This window comes from Hemicordylus capensis, chromosome 1, assembly GCF_027244095.1.
Source record: "Hemicordylus capensis ecotype Gifberg chromosome 1, rHemCap1.1.pri, whole genome shotgun sequence".
Classification (NCBI taxonomy): domain Eukaryota; kingdom Metazoa; phylum Chordata; class Lepidosauria; order Squamata; family Cordylidae; genus Hemicordylus; species Hemicordylus capensis.
The window spans coordinates 19,219,177-19,238,903 of NC_069657.1; the positions used below are offsets into that span (position 1 = coordinate 19,219,177).

General features: G+C 45.6%; 1 long non-coding RNA gene across 8 annotated transcripts in view; it reads left to right on the plus strand.

The window, feature by feature from the left end:
• Window positions 1-17,566, plus strand: part of LOC128340714 (uncharacterized) — a 33,463-nt gene extending 15,897 nt beyond the window's left edge. For 5 of the 8 annotated variants that reach the window (XR_008313907.1, XR_008313912.1, XR_008313911.1 and 2 more), the window contains 4 exons: window positions 704-767; window positions 6,443-6,618; window positions 9,872-10,121; window positions 12,433-15,409. This is a non-coding gene — a long non-coding RNA (uncharacterized LOC128340714). Of the gene's footprint in view, window positions 1-703; window positions 768-6,442; window positions 6,619-9,871; window positions 10,122-12,432; window positions 15,410-16,272; window positions 16,399-17,444 lie in introns of those variants that run through there. The other 3 variants (XR_008313908.1, XR_008313913.1, XR_008313914.1) reach the window with 2 other exon arrangements.
• The last annotated feature ends 2,161 nt before the right edge of the window (window positions 17,567-19,727 follow it).

Here is a 19,727-nt window from a genome sequence, read left to right on the forward strand (position 1 = left end):
TTCCCCTGCAATCATGCATTTCAGGGAGAAGTCAGTACTCAGTAGTGGTGGACAAGCAGCCTTTCAGTGAAGCTTGTCTGCCATTATTGATTTTGTCATTCATGATAGTGCTACAGCCAGATTCCCTAGCTCAGAAATACAGTCATCAAGGACTCATAATCCTTAGTTGCCTCAAATACGGATATTATGGCCCCATCTTTCTCTTCCAGCCCAGATTAAAACACAGCAGGAGGAACTAGCAAGAACCTTCTTCTTCTTTTCTTTTTTAATGCATTTTAAATTTTTATTAGATTTTACAATAACTTTTACATTCAATTACATTCATTTCCTAACTCTACACATAAATAAACATTGACTTCCAGCTCACCTATGTGCACGGTTCACAATAACAATACATATAGTCCACTGCTATAATAATTCACAATATTCAAACTGCATTCAATACTGCTCAATTTTTACCCACCCCAACCTGCTGCTATTACTGTATTCCATACCCTACTGAGAAGTCCATATTGGGAAAATAATTCTTTAAATAAAGCAAAAAAGGTACTAGCAAGAACCTTCTGAAAGACACCAGAAAAAAGTTGCTTGTTAGCATTATTTCAAGGTTCATTCCAATGTGCATCTAGGCATATTTTGTGCAGTGCACAATATATTGCACAATATATTGTACACTTGAAGCTATTTTTTTTTTTTTTTGCAGCTGGACCTGTAGAATTTAATAAGGAACTACGTTGTTTTGAGAGAGAGAGAGAGAGAGAGAGAGAGTAAGTATTGGTTTTTGATATGCATAAACTTATTCAAAAATCATATTTTTGAGCTTTCCCTAACTTTCTCCCATTTTTGGCAAGGCACATCTGTTTTCTTTGATTCCTCTACATGTGTCTTTTTCATTCCCCCCTTCTTTCCTACCTACTATATTTACCGGAATCCAAGACTATGTTTTATCCGGTTTTTGCTATTAGAAATCAGGAGGTCATCTTAAATGCAGAGTCTTGTTCCTTTCAAGTAAATGGAGGTATAACCTGTATTTAACCTCTGCTTTTTAAGGGGGTTGTCTCAAATTTAGAGTTGTCTTCGATTTGGGCAAATATGTTAGGCTGTTTTCTCCGCTCTTGCTGCCTATCTCTTTATTTTCCTACTCCTCATTTCCGCTTCCATTTTTCTTCCTTTCTTTTGGTTAGAAAAGTCCAGAGTAAAGGGATGCTCATGGATTGGGCTGTGCTATATGTGCTGGTTGGGCAATAGAAAACAACTCTTAAAACAAATCTTACATTATTTCATACGAGTGCCCTTTTGAGGTTGGGGGACAGGCTCCCCCCACAAGGTTCAGACCACATGTGATCAGTGTTCCCTCTAATTCCCCCCCCCCCATCTCTATGAAGAATGAGTTTTGCTCTGGGTAGCAGTATCAAGGCAGTGTGTGCACATGTATTTCAGAGTGGGGCGGGGCCTTCCTGATTCAACCTGAGCAGGAACTAAAATTAATGGAGGAGACAGCTAAAAAACTTGTGAGCATGTGCACATGTGCACACCTTAGAGGGAACATAGCATGCAACTATGCCCCTGGAGAATCTGTATTTCTGGATATTGTGACATATATTTAAATTTTAATTAATTAATTAATTAATTAATTAATTAACACACTTCTATACCGCCCCAAACTCATGACTCTATAACATATATATTTATTTTTATTTATTTATTTAACACATGTCTATACTGCCCCAAACTCACGTCTCTATACCATATATGATATATATCAAATATTGTCATAATAAATGCCCTTAATTATGCATTGCTTTTTCCTTTTTGAAATTCAGTCTTGAATAAATTCAAGCGCAAGCCTTTGAACTGCATTCTAACTCTTGCCCCTGTTAAAATCTCTTTGACCCCCATCCCCACTGAACCCTGTAATGGTGTCCTCACACAGAGGATGCGTCGGTTCTGGTATGCGACTTGTGAGATGTGTCTGAAGCAGGAGGCAACTACTCAGGCAATTGGTAATTAGGTAATTAGGCAAAGGGTAATTGGAATGTGTAAAAGTATCTCACATTTGCGGTTTGTAAATACGAGTAAACAGCAGACGAAATCCACCCGGGATTTAAACAGTTGTTCAGTCTGCGCAAAATACAACGTAGAATGCAGATGGCTGTTAATTTGGGCTCCATTCCGAACCCAAAGCTGCAATCGGAAATGTGTATCTTATCCTCTTGAACACTCAAAAGCACAGATAAATTCCTTCCACTTTGTTTGAAATGTTGTGGTTCTTGACCTCTGGGGGTACAACAAGATTTATATAAATAGAATTTCCATTTCTGCCGGCTTCCTTGGCCTGGAGAAATATGTGTAAATAAGAGATCAAAGTTCTGTACAAATATTCAACATAAAACTGACAGCCCGCAAAGGCACAGCGGCTTCCTTGGGAGTCTCGAAGCGATGTGACTTATGAAGCCCAAGGGAGATCACAAAGTCTTCCTTACCCTTTACTAAACTTTGCCCTAGGAGAGGTTCTCTCTAATCTACCCCCCAACACTCTTTACATATGAAAACTGGCTTTGAGAATACTATAGAAGCTGTGCTATACTGTTGTGCAAAGGTAGTCCTCTTACTGGGTTTTCATATTGCCTGGGACTTGATATGGAAAAACAGGACCAAAGTGTATTCTTGGAATGTGCCACAGACGAGGATGACTAATGTGTCTATACCACTTTTCAACAAAAGTTCTCAAAGTGGTTTACATAGAGAAATAAAAATAAAGATAGTCGCTTGTCCCCAAAAGGCTCACAATCTAAAAAGAAACATAAGAGAGACACCAGCAACAGCCACTGGAGGGATGCTGTGCTTGGGCTGGATAGGGTCAGCTGCTCTCCTCCTGCTTAGTAAAGAGAATCACCACTTCAAAAAGGTGCCTCTTTGCTTGGTTAGTAGAAGAAGTTAGCCACACTCTCATAGGAACATAGGAAGCTGCGTTACACAAATCAGACCATTGATCCATCCAGCTCAGTAGTGTCAACACAGTCTGGCAGTGGCTTCTCCAAGGTTGCAGGCCCCATACCCTAAGGGGAATATCTTACAATGCTCACATGCTCTCTCCTGTTCAAATGCAAATCAGGACAGACAGACTCTGCTTAGCAAAGGTGACAATTCATGCTTGCTACCATAAGACCAGCAATACTCCTTAATAGTCCGTCCTGCACAAGTGATCCACTGCACCAGATGCAGTCCTTCTGTCATATAGATTGGCTCACTAGTTGCTCAGTAGATCTGGGACTCCAAACAGCTGGGATTGCAACAACAAGGAAGTTGTCAAGTATCTGGCAAGCCACAATATGTGTTTGATGGGTTGCATTTGGTTTGGTGGTGTCCTGTCCCAAGGCAGTCAGGGTTACAGGACCCTGGAGAGCTCATTCTAGCATCACAACATTGTATACCCTCAGAGACATATGCCCCATTTGCACATAACGTGAAACTGGAGTTTAAGGGGCCGGAGGTTTTTATTGTTACATTGTTACATTTATATACTGCCTTTCATTAAAAACAATCCCAAGGCAGTTAACAAAAGTTTAAAAACATACAATAAAAATGACAATAAAAATATTAAGCTTAGTAGTGTGCACGGATCGGTTCGGAGGCCATTCTACTGGCCTCTGAACTGGTCTGGACAAGGGGTGGTTTTGGTTCAGGAGGGTTAGGGTGGGGGGTTCCATTAAGGGCGGGGGGGGCTTTACTCACCCCTCCCGCGCTTTGCTGCTTTGGCGCCATAATTAGTTTAAAAAATGCGCCGCAGAATCGCTCGCCGCTCCGGGGCTCCTTCTTGACTTCAAAATCGGGCGGCAGGATACTTCCCTGCCGCCCCCGAAGCCCCCTCAAGCCATTTTAGCTCTTTAAATCTCACCCCGGACCGAGTGCTAAAGCGCTCGGGCGGGCGGCGGGGAGATGTCCGTCCGTCCGCCCGCCCCCTTCCCTGCCTTCTGCAAAGTGCAGGGAGCCTTCTGCGTGCGTGTGCGCAGAAGCAGGGAGCCTTCTGCGCACGCGCGCACAGAAGGTTCCCTGCACTTTGCAGAAGGCAGGGAAGGGGGCGGGCGGACGGACGGACATCTCCCCGCCGCCCGCCCGAGCGCTTTAGCACTCGGTCCGGGGCGAGATTTAAAGAGCTAAAATGGCTTGAGGGGGCTTCGGGGGCGGCAGGGAAGTATCCTGCTGCCCGATTTTGAAATCAAGAAGGAGCCCCGGAGCGGCGAGCGATTCTGCGGCGCATTTTTTAAACTAATTATGGCGCCAAAGCAGCAAAGCGCGGGAGGGGTGAGTAAAGCCCCCCCGCCGCCCTTAATGGAACCCCCCACCCCAGTGCCGAGCCGCAGGTCCGCGGTCCGGTGCACACCCCTAATTAAGCTAAAAATACAAAACCCATCTAATTTAAAATCTATAAAATACAAACATAAAAACTATACGTGAGTAAAACACATAGAAGCAACAATAAAACAACCATGTAAAGGCCGGGATAAAAAGCCAAGATTTGACAAGCTTTCTAAAAACTATGATCGAGTCAGAGGAGTGAATGGCCACTGGGAGAGCATTCCAAAGGTTACCAAAGCCGTACGTCCAAATGCAGGAAACTCCAGTTCCACACACAGAGTGAACTGAGTTTTTCTTTTCTAAACTCCAGTTTGAACCCTTGGGTTGTAGTGAGTTTCACTGCTCCAGTAGACTGTCTCATAACTGTAACTGTTAAATTTGTGTGTGCATAAAAATTTCTGTGGGGTACATGAGCTAAAGGTTTGAGACAGAAGAGGTGCACTTGTTTTTCAAAAGCTGGGGATTCTTACACTCGACTAACAAGTACAAGAACGTTGCGCTAGTTAGTCTAGTGTTTCACGGATGTGGCATGCCTCCGACTATGAAACCTCTGCCTCAGACCATACACGTTTGAGGGAATGATGCAAAGCTAACTGCTGTCCTTTTTCCATAAATGGACTAAGAGTGAAAGACCTGGAGACTTTGAGAATCTACCCAGTTCTGTGACTTTTCTGCATGGGTACCTCTTTGTTCCATTAGTGCAGCATCCATCTGGATGTCAGCCTATGACCTTGTTCTCATGACCAAGTTTTTGTGTGTGTGGGCGGTGGTTGGAGGGAAGGCAGGACCCTACCTGCTGCTCTCAGATGACCAGAGCCTGCTCTGGGCTTTGCCACTCACGTCCCCACACAAATGATAGAGCAGCTATCTCCATGACTGAAATTGGTAGCTGGGGCCTCCAGCTATACCAAAATGCAGTGCAGGAGTAGTGGAGAGGCCACCCACATTTCTGCAGCAGCTCTGCACTGCCTTGTCCCTCTTTCCAAGGATAAAATGTTGCTTGGGGCAGCTTTAAACAGCACAGCTGCACAGACAACCAAAAAAAAAAAAAGGTAGGAGAGGCTGGGTGTCTTCCTACCTCGCTTTTAACCTGGGTAGCAAATCTGGGCTATCCAGCTTTGGCATGGCTGGGTTGGGAGGGCTCCTGCTGCCCCAGATGACCCGAGGTTCCTGGGTTCACCCTCTCCTTTTACCCCTGCTAAAAGAGCAAAGTGGCACCCTTTAAAAGTGGTGATTCTCTTTATTGAGCAGGGGGAGAGCAACTGGCCCTATCCATCCCTAGCACAGCATCCCTCCAGTGGCTGTTGATGGTGTCTCTCTTATGTTTCTTTTCTAGATTGTGAGCCCTTTGGGGACAGGGAGCCATTTTATTTATTTATATTTATATAAACTGCTTTGGGGACTTTTGTTGAAAAAGTGGTACATATAGATATTCAGCATATTCATATTCTCCCCAGGAATGTCTGGTTGTGAGAACAGCTCCTCTGTTTTGCCCCAGGTGCCGGGTTATTTCTCGGTGGCCCTGACTTTAAGGATGCAGACAGCAGCTCTAACTGCTGAGCATTGGCCCTTCTCTTATCTGGGCTCATCTGGGATGAGAAGTTACTGTACAAAATTAGAGCCATCTTGTGTCCATGGCAGAAACCAAAGTCCTCCCTCTCCCTGGATTGGGGATGGGGGAAGAACTTTAGGCTGATAGGCACTTCTAACAAATGAGAATTTTAAAACAGCCTACCTCTTCAAACAGAATGTGCCCTGCATGGGGGGAAAAGGCATTTGCCTGAGCATTTCAGTGTTGCAATAACCCCTTTCGTGATTTAAAAGCCTTATAAACATGTCAAAATGGTTGGTCTGTTCTACCATCTTTGTACTACCCATTGCACTGGATATGTAAAGGGAAATGCAATTTATTCTGTGCTTTGGGAGCTCAACATTTCTCTCACTGATGTGTGACAACTATTATCATATTTATTGTCAGTGTTACACTCTAAGCATGTAGGTGATGCATTGTGAGTACTTCATACTGATAAAGCCATCAATAACTTCCTACTGGACTCTTTTTCTCTCCCCTGCTCCATTTCAGTAGAATCGGCAAAGCTGGCTGCGGAGATCTTGGGGGCAAATGCATGGAAGGCCTGAATGAAAGAAATGCTAAAAATATCGGTTCTGCACTATGAAAACCATCACCACTGAGATTTCACTCTATGGGCTGGTTCAGACATCATGTGGAACCTCGTTAGAGCTGTGCTCCATGCAGGGGTGAGTCTGTAGCTTGGTGATGGAGCATCTGCTTTTGCATGCAGAAGGTCTCAGGTTCAGTCGCTGGCATCTAGAGGTAGGGATGCAAAAGACTCCTGCTTGAAAGCTTGGAGAGCCACTGCCAGTCAGTGTAGACCAGGGATTCTCAACACTGGGTCCCCAGATTTTATTGCACTGCAACTCCCATAATCCCCAACTGAAGGCCACTGGGGATTATGGGAATTGAAGTCTAATAACATCTGGGGACCCAAAGGTGAGAATCCCAGGTGTAGACAATACTAAGCTAGATGATATAAGGCAACTCCCTATGTTCCTGTGTTCGGGTCTGAGCCATAGCTCCGTAGAGCTCGATAGAGGATCTGCTTTGCATGCTCAAGATCCCAGGTCCAATGCCTGGCATCTCCAGGTAGGGATGAGAGAGATTCCTGCATGACATCTTAGAGATTTTGATTGATTGATTGATTGATTGATTTGAAACATTTAATATACCTCCCGCTCCAAAGACTCTGGACAGTGCACAAAAACATGTAAACAAGGCAACATTAAAAGATGGACCAGTGATCTGACTCAGAATAAGGGAGCTTCCTATGTTCCTATTCCTCCTACCTCGGTAAAATGCTGGGGACAAAATCTGAATAGGGCACACTTATCCTACCCAGCTCCCACCTTGCACATGATCATTTTCTATGATTAATGCTTGCAAACACATGACCCCAAACCAGAAGTGCAGTGGTTAGTGTAGTGTAGTGTAGTGGTTAGAGTTTTGGACTAGGACCAGGGAGAGCTGAGTTCAAAGCCCCATTCAGCCATGAAACTCACTGGGTGACTCTGGGCTAGTCACTTCTCTCTCAGCCTAACCTACCTCACAGGTAGGGAGATAAACCAATATTGTGAAAATAAACATAATTGTGTACATTGCTCTGGGCTCCTTGGAGGAAGAGTGGGACAGAAAAGTATAAATTAGTATTATTCTATTCTATTCTATTCTATTCTGTTCTGTTCTGTTCTGTTCTGCCCTTCCAAAAATGGCTCAGGGCCATTTTGATCAATTCATTTCCAGAGAGCAAAGCACATAATGCCCATCATGCCAACCCTTTCTTTCCTGATTGCCAGGATAGGGGAACAAGGGAAATAGTGGAAGGAACATAGGAAGCTGCTATATAATGAGTCAGACCATCGGTCCATCTAGCTCAGTATCGTCTACACAGACTGGCAGCGGCTTCTCCATGGTTGCAGGTAGGAAACTCTCACAGCCCTTGGGGAAAGGGCATGTCCCATGTGACTTTCCTGTCTGGCAGGCTTGCAAGCTTGGGATGGGATGTGGCAGTATCCCTGTTGCCAGGCAACTGCTTTATTAGATTGGGGACAGGGGGTGGGGCAAATGCTCTGAGAGGTGGGCAGCGAGAAGTGCTGCAGGCATGGAGTGGGCATGATCCTGGGTTAGTCTGGGCCACCCTCTCTATGATTATGGTTCCAGAAACAGCACAAAAGCATGGTTATGGCAGCATCTGCATTCAGATGTAATGCTGCTGCCCCAAAACCTCAGGTTGGGTGGCAAAACTCACTACAAACTGAAGGTTCAAATAATTTATTTGTTTGTTTCTTTGCTGTTTGTCATATTTTTGTACCACCTGATATGCAAATCTCTAGGGGGTGTAAAAATTTTAATATTAAAAATCACAGGTTAAAACACAATAAAATTTTAAAACAAATTATTAAAATTATTAGAATTCTAATTCACAGTTTACGAGAAGAGCTTTGAGGGTCTTCCTGAAAATAAACAGAGGAGTTGCTTTTTATTTCACAAGAAGCATATTCCAGCCACAGAGAAAGCTTGGCCCTGAGTCGCCACCAGACGAGTTGGCGGAAACCGTAACTGGACATCTCCAGAGGATTGTAAAAGGCAGGAGGGTTCATGACAAAGGAGGAGCTCTCTTAAATAGCCTGAAACCAAGCCGTTAAGGGCTTTATAGGTAACAACCAGCACTTTGTATTTCACCCGGAAACATATCAGCAACCAATGTAGTTCTTTGAAAACTGGTGTTATAAGGTCCATTTGTGTTGTTCCAGAGACCAATCTGGTTGCCGCATTCTGTACCAATTGTAGTTTCCGGATTATGTACAAAGGCAGTCCCATGTACAGCACGTTACAGTAGTCAAGTCTGGAGGTTACCAGCATATGAACCACTGTTTTAAGATCACCAACCTCTAGAAATGGATGTAGCTGATGTATCAGCCGTATCAGTACTGTAGTGGGACTGCTCCTGGCCACCGCCTCCACCTGAGAAACCAGGGAGAGCTTTGGGTCCAGGAGCACTCCCAAGCTACATACCTGATCTTTCAGGGAGAGTGTAACCCCATCTAGAACAGGCAGCTCTACACCATCTCTCAGACCCCACCACAGTCAGTACTTCTGTCTTATTTGGATCCAACCTCAGTTTGTTTTTCCCCATCCAGCTCATTACCGCCTCCAAGCAGGCATTTAAGGAAGATATGCCATTTCCTGATGAGGTCGACATGGTGAAGTAAATCTGGATGTCATCAGCATATTGATAACACCCAGCACCAAACCTCCTGATGATCTCTCCCCGCGGTTTCATGTAGATGTTAAAGAGCATTGGAGATAGTATGAAGTCTTGTGGAACTCCATACTTCAGTTCTTGCTTTGCAGAGCAACAATCTCCAAGTGATACCATCTGGAATCTACCAGAGAGGTAGGAGCAGAACCACTGTAAAACAGTGCTAATCCCATCTCCCTCAGGCGGTCCAGAAGGATACCATGGTCGATGGTATTGAGAGCCATAGAGAGATCCAAAAGGATCAGCAGAGTCACACTCGCACTGTCAATAGCCAGTTGGAGATCATCCATCAGGCCGACTAAGGCAGTCCCATAGCTCACACAAAAACCAGTTTGAAATGGATCTAGATAATCTGCATCATCCAAAACTGCCTGGAGCTGAGAGGCCACCACCTGCTCAGTCACCTCAATGACCTTTTCAAGGAAAACCGCAGGTTGCTTTTGCCGTGAAACTGTGGTTTCACGCATTCAGACGTACACAAATTCCAACCTCTGCCCCATTTAACTGCGGTTTCACATTACATGCAAATGCGTCCATAGCTTCTCATATATTGCCTAGCTATCCTTCACTAAATAAATTAGAAAGAAAACAAAGGGGTTTTAGGGTGAATATAAAAGATGAATATTCAAGAAGGGATGGAAATTAATAGATATGGTGACTGCCTTTTCAATCAGGCCTGTGTCTTTGCTGATGAATAGAGATGCCAGATCAGAATGCTGAGGAGCCCCTCGGGGATCTTTGTGGCAGAGACCTATGGGAGGAGCAGCAGCAGCAGCAACAGCAACAGCAGCTGCATATGATTCTTCAATGACACATGGAGGCTTCAACAGTGCCCCCTGATTGACAGCATCGAAGGCAATCCATTGATCAGGAAGCCTTGGCGTGAGGCTTTGAACACATCTAATTATCACTGTGCAAAATAAGGTGACTCAGTGGGGATTTGAGGCTCGGGGCAGGAAGTTGGGTAATGGGATGGTGCCTAGGAAACATCTGTGCATTGTTTGCTAGCATTTTCATACAGTTTGGTAAGTGTTCAAGCCAAGAACTTCGGCAATCCTCATGATAATCAGGGCCTTTTCTTCCCATCCATCCATCTCTCACTCTGCAGCTGCTCCCTTCCTGTTCTTCAGTGTGCCTAGCCTGGCAAACCTATAATCGCCCAGCTGTATGCCTGCCACTTCACCTTTAGCTCAGACATTTTTCTAGGTGTAGGAGAAAGGAAATGGTGCAGCACAGTCTTCAAGCTTCTCTCTGTTAATGATTTTGATCTGCTTGGCAACCATGCCTCATGGGGATGAGGTCTTAGCTCAGTGGAAGAGCATCTGCTTTGCATAGAGAAGGTCCCAGGTTAATTCCCTGGCATTTCCAGGTAGGGCTGGGGAAAACTCCTGCTTGAAACCTTGGGAAGTTGCTGCCAGTCAGTAAAGACCAGGGGTGTGCAAAGTTGGCCCTCCAGATGTTGTTGAACCACAATTCCCATCATCCCTCACTATTGGCCACTGTGGCTGGGGATTATGGGAGCTGTAGTTCAACAACTGGAGGGCCAACTTTGCCCACCAATACTGTATATTGCATTGTCTAGTGTAGACATTGTCTAGTATAGCACATACTGTGCTAGATGGACAATGATGTGACTCAGTGAGGTTGTGCACGGAACCTCTGGCCGCTGCTCAGTAGGGATGTGCATGGAATCGGCTGGACTGTTTTGGTTCGAGTCCAGACCACACTCGAACCTGACCGGGCCATTTTGGTCAGGCACCTGCTCGAACCCTCCCTGGTTCGGTTTGGTCCAGGGGGTTAGCGGGCCTTTTTTAAAAGAATTAAATAAATAAATAAAATGTACCCAACTGTTCAGGGGGTTTGCGGACTTTAAAAAATAAATTAATCAAACTTGTTGGAGGCAGTGATGGGGGGGTCCATGGTGGTTCCCCCTCCACTGGCCGGCCTCAATGCAGCCTAAACCAGACCGTTCGGCTGGTTCTTTGGCCCGTTCAGTCATTCCCCCTCAGCGCATCGGCCATTTTGGAGGCTGCCACACCTGCCCAATTGGCCTCTGAGAGATCTGGGTCATGCCAGGCCTCTCAGAGGCCAAAATGGTCACCGCACCAAGGCGGAAGGCCCGAACAGGCTAAAAAGCCAGCTGAACAGGCCGGTTCAGGCTGCATTGAGACTGGCAGGGGAAGGGGGAACTTCCGCGGGACCCCCCCCCCCTCTGCTGCCACCTCCAACAACTCCCCCAAAGGGGGTAAGGCACCAAAAAAGTTTGATTTTTTTTTTAAAAAAGTCTGAGAACCCCCGATCAGTCTGGGGGTGTTCAGTCCGGGGTTGGACCAAACAGTGGGTGGTTTGGTTCGACCCTGGACCTTCGAACCGAACTGGCTCGATGTCAGACCTGTTCGATGTTGAGCCGGTTTGCATATCCCTACTGCTCAGGAGGGCAGTGGGGCAGGCAGGAGCTTGCCTGCCTTCCCCAGCAGATGAGCAGTGGCCATCTTCCCATGCCATGTGCCCACATGTGTGGTGGTGCAGCGGAGCACAAAGCTGGGATTGGGAGGAGTGCCGCATCCCAGAGTGCCCCGCGAGTCCTTTCCCCCAACTCGCTGCCCAAGTTGGCAGTGAGCCGGGGGGGGGGGGGCTTCTACCCAACGTCAATCACCCACATCGCCTGCTGAGGTAGAATAAACCCACATTGCATTCCACTTCTGTAAAAAGCCAGGCAGAATTATTGGGCTACCCTTCACTGGAGCATCCGGGAGTGGAAGGCTCCCAGATGGTTACCACAGGCAGCTCGTATTGTGAGAATAGCCCTAGTATAAGGCAGCTTCCTATGAAACTCTTTCTGGTGTGGAATGCAATCAATGGCTGTTCACAAAGCAATTGGCTGCTTATTCCATGAGACAAGTGTTGCATTATCCCCGTAGTGGAGGGATAGCTCTGCTCAACATGCATGTTCTGCTCAATACAATGCCAGACCTTCCCAACCTTGGGTACCCAGATGTTGTGGATTACAGCTCCTATAATTCCCAGCCACATAGTCAAAGGGGGACAATGGGTGTTGTAGGCCAACTGAGAGGCCTCGCTCTATGCCAACCATGGCAGGTCTTCCTATACCTACTTTTATATACAGTTGAGAGAGTAAAACTATGCCAGATCTCCCCACCCACTGTTAGACTTAGGCCATAACTACAACACAGACTTAAACTGGTTTAATAGTTCTTCCTTCTCCCAACTCTAGATGCTGTCGTTCTGTGCATGGAACTAGGGACCTCTTACACAAATTCTCATCACCTTCATCAAAGGACAATTCTCAGGATTCTTTTGGGGAAGCCATTGCAGTTAAACTGGTATAAAACTACACACATTTGTACTCGAGATAAACCACGAATTTCTGCTTCCCCGCATGGGCAGCTTTGGGTAGTTGTGTCCACTTCAAATAAAAGGTGGGGGAAATAATCTGTTTGGTTGCTCTCTTATATATATTTTTTCAAGATCTGCATGTAGAGACAGAGTACTTCAAGGAGAAAAAAGAAAAAACAATGGGGGTGGGAATCCCAGCTGAACATCAAGCATCTTCTGGAAGTAGCTCACTGTGTCTGAGGAAGGGCATTGCTTGCTTAAAAATTAGATACAGAAGGAAGATCTGGAACGTAAAGGCATGGCCTACTCTCAGTGGGTCACAGGCTGACTGCATCATGCAAGAAGAAGGATATTACACTTGTGCATGGGGGAGGGATGATTTGTGCAGATCCCCTCCTCCCTGTGCTGCCCCGATGCCTCTCAAATATAGCCTCAAGGGTAGGTGTGTGCACGGGACCAGTTTGGCCAGTTCAGTTCAAATCTGAACTGGAATCTTACTGGCCTAGTCCAGTTCCACATCTGGTTAAACTGGGCCGAACTGTTTCATGGGATATACTTGTAAAAAACAATCCAGTGTGGATTACAAGTAAAAGGGCATTTCCGAGGTGGAGGCAGTGAGAGGGGGCTAGAAAGCTGCTTATTTACCCTGGTGGCTCAGTAAAGGAGGGGGGGCTGCTTGCTGCACTGGGAGGGCGAGCAGTGGTGAGCAGCTGGGATAAGTAAGCAGATTTTTCCCCTCTCACCTCCACTGCCTCAGGAATGCTCCTTACCATCCCGATCCAGTTTGCCCCAAAAAAGGCCCGGTTCAGTTCGATCACAGACCAAACTACCCCCAGTTTGGTCCATGATCAAACCTTCGAACTGGCCCTGGTTCAAGGCAAACTGGTTTCGGACAAACTGTCTGTGCACACCCCTACTCAAGCTTGGGTGGGGGGCATTCAGGGATATATTTTGTGGAACATGAAGAGCAGCAGAAGGAAGGAGTGATTGGTGAAAAACGCACTTTCCTTCCATGGATGAGTGAAACATCCTTCCGCGCACTTGATACTAGGTAGTGATAGAAATGCTGCTGAAGGCAACACAGTCAGTTCAGTGGGAGAAGTTCTGAGTGGGACTACAATCCACAGAAGTCTGCTTGTTCTCTCAGCAACCCCACAAGCTTCCCAGGCTGCCCAAGGTCACTCCTAGCCCACCCCCCACCTCCTGTTGGTGGGGACTGGGAATTCCCTTTTTCCAAGCACAGCCCTACTAAATATAAGAAATCACTACTTTAAAAGGTGTGTTTTTGGGCAAGTGAGAAGTTATGAATGTTCTGGACCAAGAAAACAGGCAGTGACTGGTTAATATCCTGAATAACACTGCATGCACGCAGCCAACAGGCTTACACATGCAGCTGATGCACTCCTGCTTCTGAAGCATGAATGTTCGTGCACAGAAGAGGACAATTTTCACTGATCTCACTTTCCCCTGGAGAATGACTACTATGTCCCTGAGGATCATGCAGCCCTCAGGGACATAACTGCTTGTGATACAGAGGGGGAAGAGGAGATAAGCAAAATTCCCCTCATGGGCAAGCACCCACGCTTCAGAAGAAAGAGCCAATCTCTGCTTTCCTGCTTTGTTTGGTTGCAAGGATGCTGGCCATTATTTTTCCAGAAAGAAAGAAAGAAAAAAAAGGAAGGAAGGAAGGAAGCATGCATGCATTTGTGGGAGGGTGACCCCAATCTCTTTGTCCTCTATTAGAAGTAATATTAAGCAATATTGGTTATTTTAAAATTATGACAGCAATTTTAAAACATCTTTTCTGATACTACCATCTCCTTCCACTCCCTCTCCTCACGCACATATTCAGAGTTAATAAAGTTACCTGGAATATTGAATGCTGCCTGCAGGGTGTTCACTTGAGTCATTACTGCTGATTCTTAGTAATTTTCTTCACCCTGAGGGTGGCAGTTTAACATTGTGACCCCCCTCCTCCCCTCCCCTCCATGAAGCTTTTTACATTTCTATAAGCCTTTCAGAATAAGCCAAGGACTGTGATTATGCCGGTGTAAAAATAGACTTCGGCGCTGAAAATCACATTCGTTGTCATCTGGGTAGTCCACACAATAGACAGGTAGATTGTGCGTACATCTAGTAAGATGGGAGGCAAACTGATGGAAAGGTCAACCACATCTATAATCAGCTGATTCTTAATACACGTGAATACTTAAGACATTTGTTGTGTTTTGCCGTAATGGCCCTGACAATATAGTTACAGGACATGTGAAGCAAAGGTTCCTTGCCAGTCTCTCATGCCCAAGGCTAATTTCTCCATGACTTAATGAGACTCCATTTAAAAACTTATCAGTTCGGTGTAGAAGTGCCTGTTTAGAATATGGTGCTGGGAATGAATTGTGTGCGGGGTATTTTCTATTCATATCTGCAGGAGAGGGGGTTGTTTCACTGCTCCAGTCTGAAAAATGAGCAGAATTAGAGGTTCCACTGTAGCAGCATAATGGCTCAACAACACATCAGAGCAGAGGAAGGTAAATTAGGTCAGCCTCAGCCACATGCACTCAGACAAGACAATGTAATTTAGAAGATAGTCATGTTAAATATAACTCCAGCAGTGGGATCAGGGGCTGTCTGTCTAGCTCTATGGGATTTCCGCAGATATCAGGCATGTTTTATTTATTTGTTTTATTTTTTATCCTATTTCTATACTGCCTGCAAGTTAAAACATAGCGAGTGTAAAACAATATACGAAACAGTTAAAATCCACAAGACAAAGTAAAAAACAATCTCAAAAGTTAGTTAGTTCTCTTCAGAAGAAACCTCAGTTAGTTCTAAATGCAGCAGCCAGATTGGTCTCTGGGCAGGTGCGGCCCGTGAATGCGCCTCCGAGGGGGGCAGCAGGCGGCTTCTTTTAAGTGTAAACAGAGCCGGTGCTCTGTGCCGCACAGCAGCCCCCGCAGCAGGGAATCGCCTCCTCCACTCACCTGGCTCCCACGGAGGTGAGCCCCCGCCAGCGGCCAGGTGAGTGGCGGAGGCGATTTCCCGCCATGGGGGCTGCTGGGCGGCATGGAGCACCGACCCCGTTTACAGTGAAAGATGCCACCCGCCGCCCCCGCCCCCCAGAGGCGCATTCACGGGCCACACCTGTCTCTGCGGTAACCAGGAGATACCATATTATGCCTGTTTTAAAACAGTTGTATTGGCTGCTGATATGTTTCCGGGCCAAAGTGCTGGTTATTCTTTTTAAAGCTCTGAACAGCTTGGGTCCAGGCTACCTTAGAGAACGCCTTCTTCGGTATGATCCCTCATCTGGAAAGGTCCATCTCCGGTTACCACCAGAACTTCTGGTGGCGACTCGGAACTAGGCCTTTTCTGTAGCTGATCCTGGCCTATGGAATGCACTCCCGGCAGATATCCAAATTTTAAAAAGCATTTTAGTTTTAAATGGTTTTGAATTGTTTTCGAATATATTGTTCTTAGCAATGTGTTTTAAATGGTGTGTGTTTTGATGTCTTTTTAAAGTTGTTGTACACGGCCCAGAGCCTTTGGATGGGGCGGTTTATAATTGTAATACATACATACATACATACATACATACATAATAAAAGATAAAAACAAATTATTATTTTAAAAAAATGAATTCAGTTAAAAGCCTGGGGAAACAGGTTGGGCTTGAGGTTCTTTCTAAAAGCAAGCAAAGAAGCAGCTCTTATTTTCACAGGGTGTGCATTCCAGAGCCCCCGGACAGCCACAGAGAAGGCCCGGTCACCACCAAATGAGCCAGTGGAAACCATAACCAGACCTCTCCAGATGATTTCAATAGGCAGCAGGATTCATGACAAAGAAGGTGATCTCTTATGTACTATGGAACCAAGCCGTTCAGGGCTTTATCGTTAATAACCAGCACTTTGTATTTCACTTGGAAACATATCAGCAGCCAGTGCAATTCTTTTAAAATTGGTGTTACAGTGTCCCTTCGGGTTGACCCCAACACCAATCTGCCTGCCATATTCTGTACAATGTGAAGACTGCACATGCAGATGAATATTTATGCAGAGAGAAGTGATACAGAAGCCCTGTTCAGACATGATGCACATGTGTCTACACACATATATACATTTTTGTCTGCATGACCGTACATGTGCATTTTAAATGTAGACCTGGGTAGACCTACCTCTGCTAACTGAGCAAAGAGGCAGCTTTGAAAGTGGTGATTCTCTATATTTAGTAGGCGGAGAGCAACTGGCCCGATCCAGTCTCAGCAAAGCATTCCCCCTTGGTTGTTACTAGAACCTTTAAGAACATAAGAACAGCCCTGCTGGATCAGGCCCAAGGCCTATCTAGTCCAGCATCCTGTTTCACACAGTAGCCCACAAGATGCTTCTGAAAAGCCCACAGGCAAGAGGGATGGGCATACCCTCTCTCCTGCTGTTGCTCCCCTGCAATTGGTATTCAGAGGCATCTTGCCTCTGAGGCTGGAGGTGGCATGTTGCCACCTGACTAGTAACCATTGGTAGACCTGTCCTCCATGAATTTATTGAAGCCCCTCTTAAAGCCATCCAAGCTAGTGGCCATCGCCACATCCCGTGGCAGATAATTCCATAAATAAATTATGCACTGTGTGGAAAAGTACTTCATTTTGTCGGTTCTAAATTTCCCAGCCTTCAGTTTCATGGGATGACCCCTAGTGTTGTGAAAGAGGGAGAAAAATGTCTCTCTGTCCACTCTCTCTACTCCAGGCATAATTTTATGAACCTCTATCATGTCTCCCCCAAGCCACCTCTTTCCTAAACTAAAAAGCCCAGATGCTGTAGTCTTCCCTAGGAAGTATGTTCAGGATTTAAATCTCATTCTTCTACCCTGCTGCCTTCTTCCCACAATTACCTAGCACAGAAATCCAAGAGAGGCCAGACAGCATAGCAGAACAAATCAGCCCAGACTCTGGAAGAAAGGGCACAATTGAGAAAATAAGAGGAACTACCTGGAGAAGGAACTCATTAAAGTGTATAACACTTCGAAAGTCTCTCTCCTTTTTTTTTTAATTATTCTTCTACTGAAAAGCAATTAGGTTGGGGAGCTACTTTTTGTCCTCCACCTGTATTAAGTCTTTCATTTTCTTCCCTGACTTAAAACGATATCCTTTATTCTTCGCACTTCAAATGAAATACCCACATCATTTGCTAATGCTGGTTGCTGGTTGCCAAGGCTTGGAAGGTGTCCTTCTTGGGGGGGGGGGGGTTGATGCACTTGCAGTGCCTTAGGGCTTCAACCCTTCGAAAAGCAATACAGCAAGCTGTGATGTATAAGCAACACTTGGGCTTATCTCTATAGGGAAAAAATGGTTTTGCTTCGTAATGTTCTCATAGAGTGCCAGGGAAATTCAACTAAAATCCCACCTGATTTCCACATGGCACGAAAGTAATTATCACTCACTGGAAATTAGACGGGACTGAAGAAATGGAAGACAGATATATATATATATACAAACACACACATATATGTATGTATGTATATGTGTGTGTGTATATATATATATATATCTCCTAATGTAGAAAAATGAGAATCACAGATCGTTATGACATATGCTCGTAGAGACTGGTTAATATTTTGGTTTGCCCATTTTGATAATTGTGGCATAGAAGAAGGTGCTTTTCTCTAAATGCTTTTCTCTAATGCTTTTCTCTAAAACCAGAAATATGGAACACAATCCTGCCAAAGCTAAGCACTTTTAGGACAAGAGTCAACTGAGTGGTCAGTACCATCTGGAGGGACAAGTGCTCCTTGTTATTTTTGACAAGGTCTACACTCTTAGAGATGGGAATGAAAGCATTGCAATACTTTCAGCTTCCAGCCTGTTCTCGAACCTTTATTGCAGGGATGTGCACAGAACCGCTTTGCCCAGTCCGGTTCAAATCTGAACCGGATCCAAACCAGACCAGGCATGTTTGGGTGTCGTCGTCCCCCCCCCCCGTGGAGCCCCAGTTCAGTTCAAATTTGAACCAGTTTGGGCCTGGTTCTGGGGTGCCAGGTGACATTAAATTATGTTTTTAAAGTTTGACTTACTGCTGCTGAGGGCTTCGGTGGCCTTGGGTCTGCTGCTGTGACCATGGGAGGCTTTCCGGTGGCTTCGCCTCCCTTGCTGGCCTCTCCCCTGAATCTCCACGGGCCTGTTCAGCCTGTTTGGGGGCCATTTTGGTCCTCTGCATGCACACAGCCATTGTTTGGGCTACTGCTCATATGTGCAGGCCAAAAATGGCCATCACATGCAGAAACAGAGCTGAAACAGCCCTGAAACAGGCCTAACAGGCCCATGGAGACTTGTGGGGAGGTCAGCGGCAGGGGGGGGAGCCGCTGGAACAACACACACACCCCATGGTGGCAGCAGCACCACCCGAGGCTGCTGAGACCCTTGGTGATAGTAAGTCAAGTTTTTTAAAAAACAAAATCTAATGTCACCCGGCACCCCCGATTCAATCTCAAGCTGAACTTGGCCCAGTTTTGCTCAAGGTTGAGCCCTCGAACCGAACCAGTTCTACAGGTAGCTCAAAGTGGCTTGAGATCGAGCTGGTTTGCACATGCCTACTTTATTGTCCTGATCAGCAGGCCTTCAGCGACCAAATTTGCAATGGTGTTTTTAAAACTGTTTAAAGTTTTAAAAACACAAAAACTACTATACCATTTTATCGATGTTGTCAGAGGAATGGCAATGAAAATTGGCAGGAATGTCCTCCAAAGCTTACTCCATGAAGAGAGTACAGTTTGTTCATTGTTACCCTGATCTAACACAAACCGTGACCCTAACCCTTTGCTCTGTGCAAAAATGATTGCAATTTTACCCTCTTCATTTGGAGGTCAGGATAAAGAAGGAATGATAACACAGAGAAAACAGTAAGTGCAACAATGCTATCACCTGTTTTCCATCTCTCATGGGGTAAGGTAAAGTTGTGCCATCGAGTCAGTGTCGACTCCTGGCGACCACAGAGCCATCTGGTTTTCTTTGGTAGAATACAGGAGGGGTTTACCATTGCCATCTCCCATGCAGGATGAGATGATGCCTTTCAGCATCTGAGAGCTGACTGATATGCTGCCTGATATATATGTTTCCAGCGGGGATTAGAACCAGCAACCTCTTGCTCCTTAGACACGTTACTTGCCCACTGCACTGCCAAAAACACA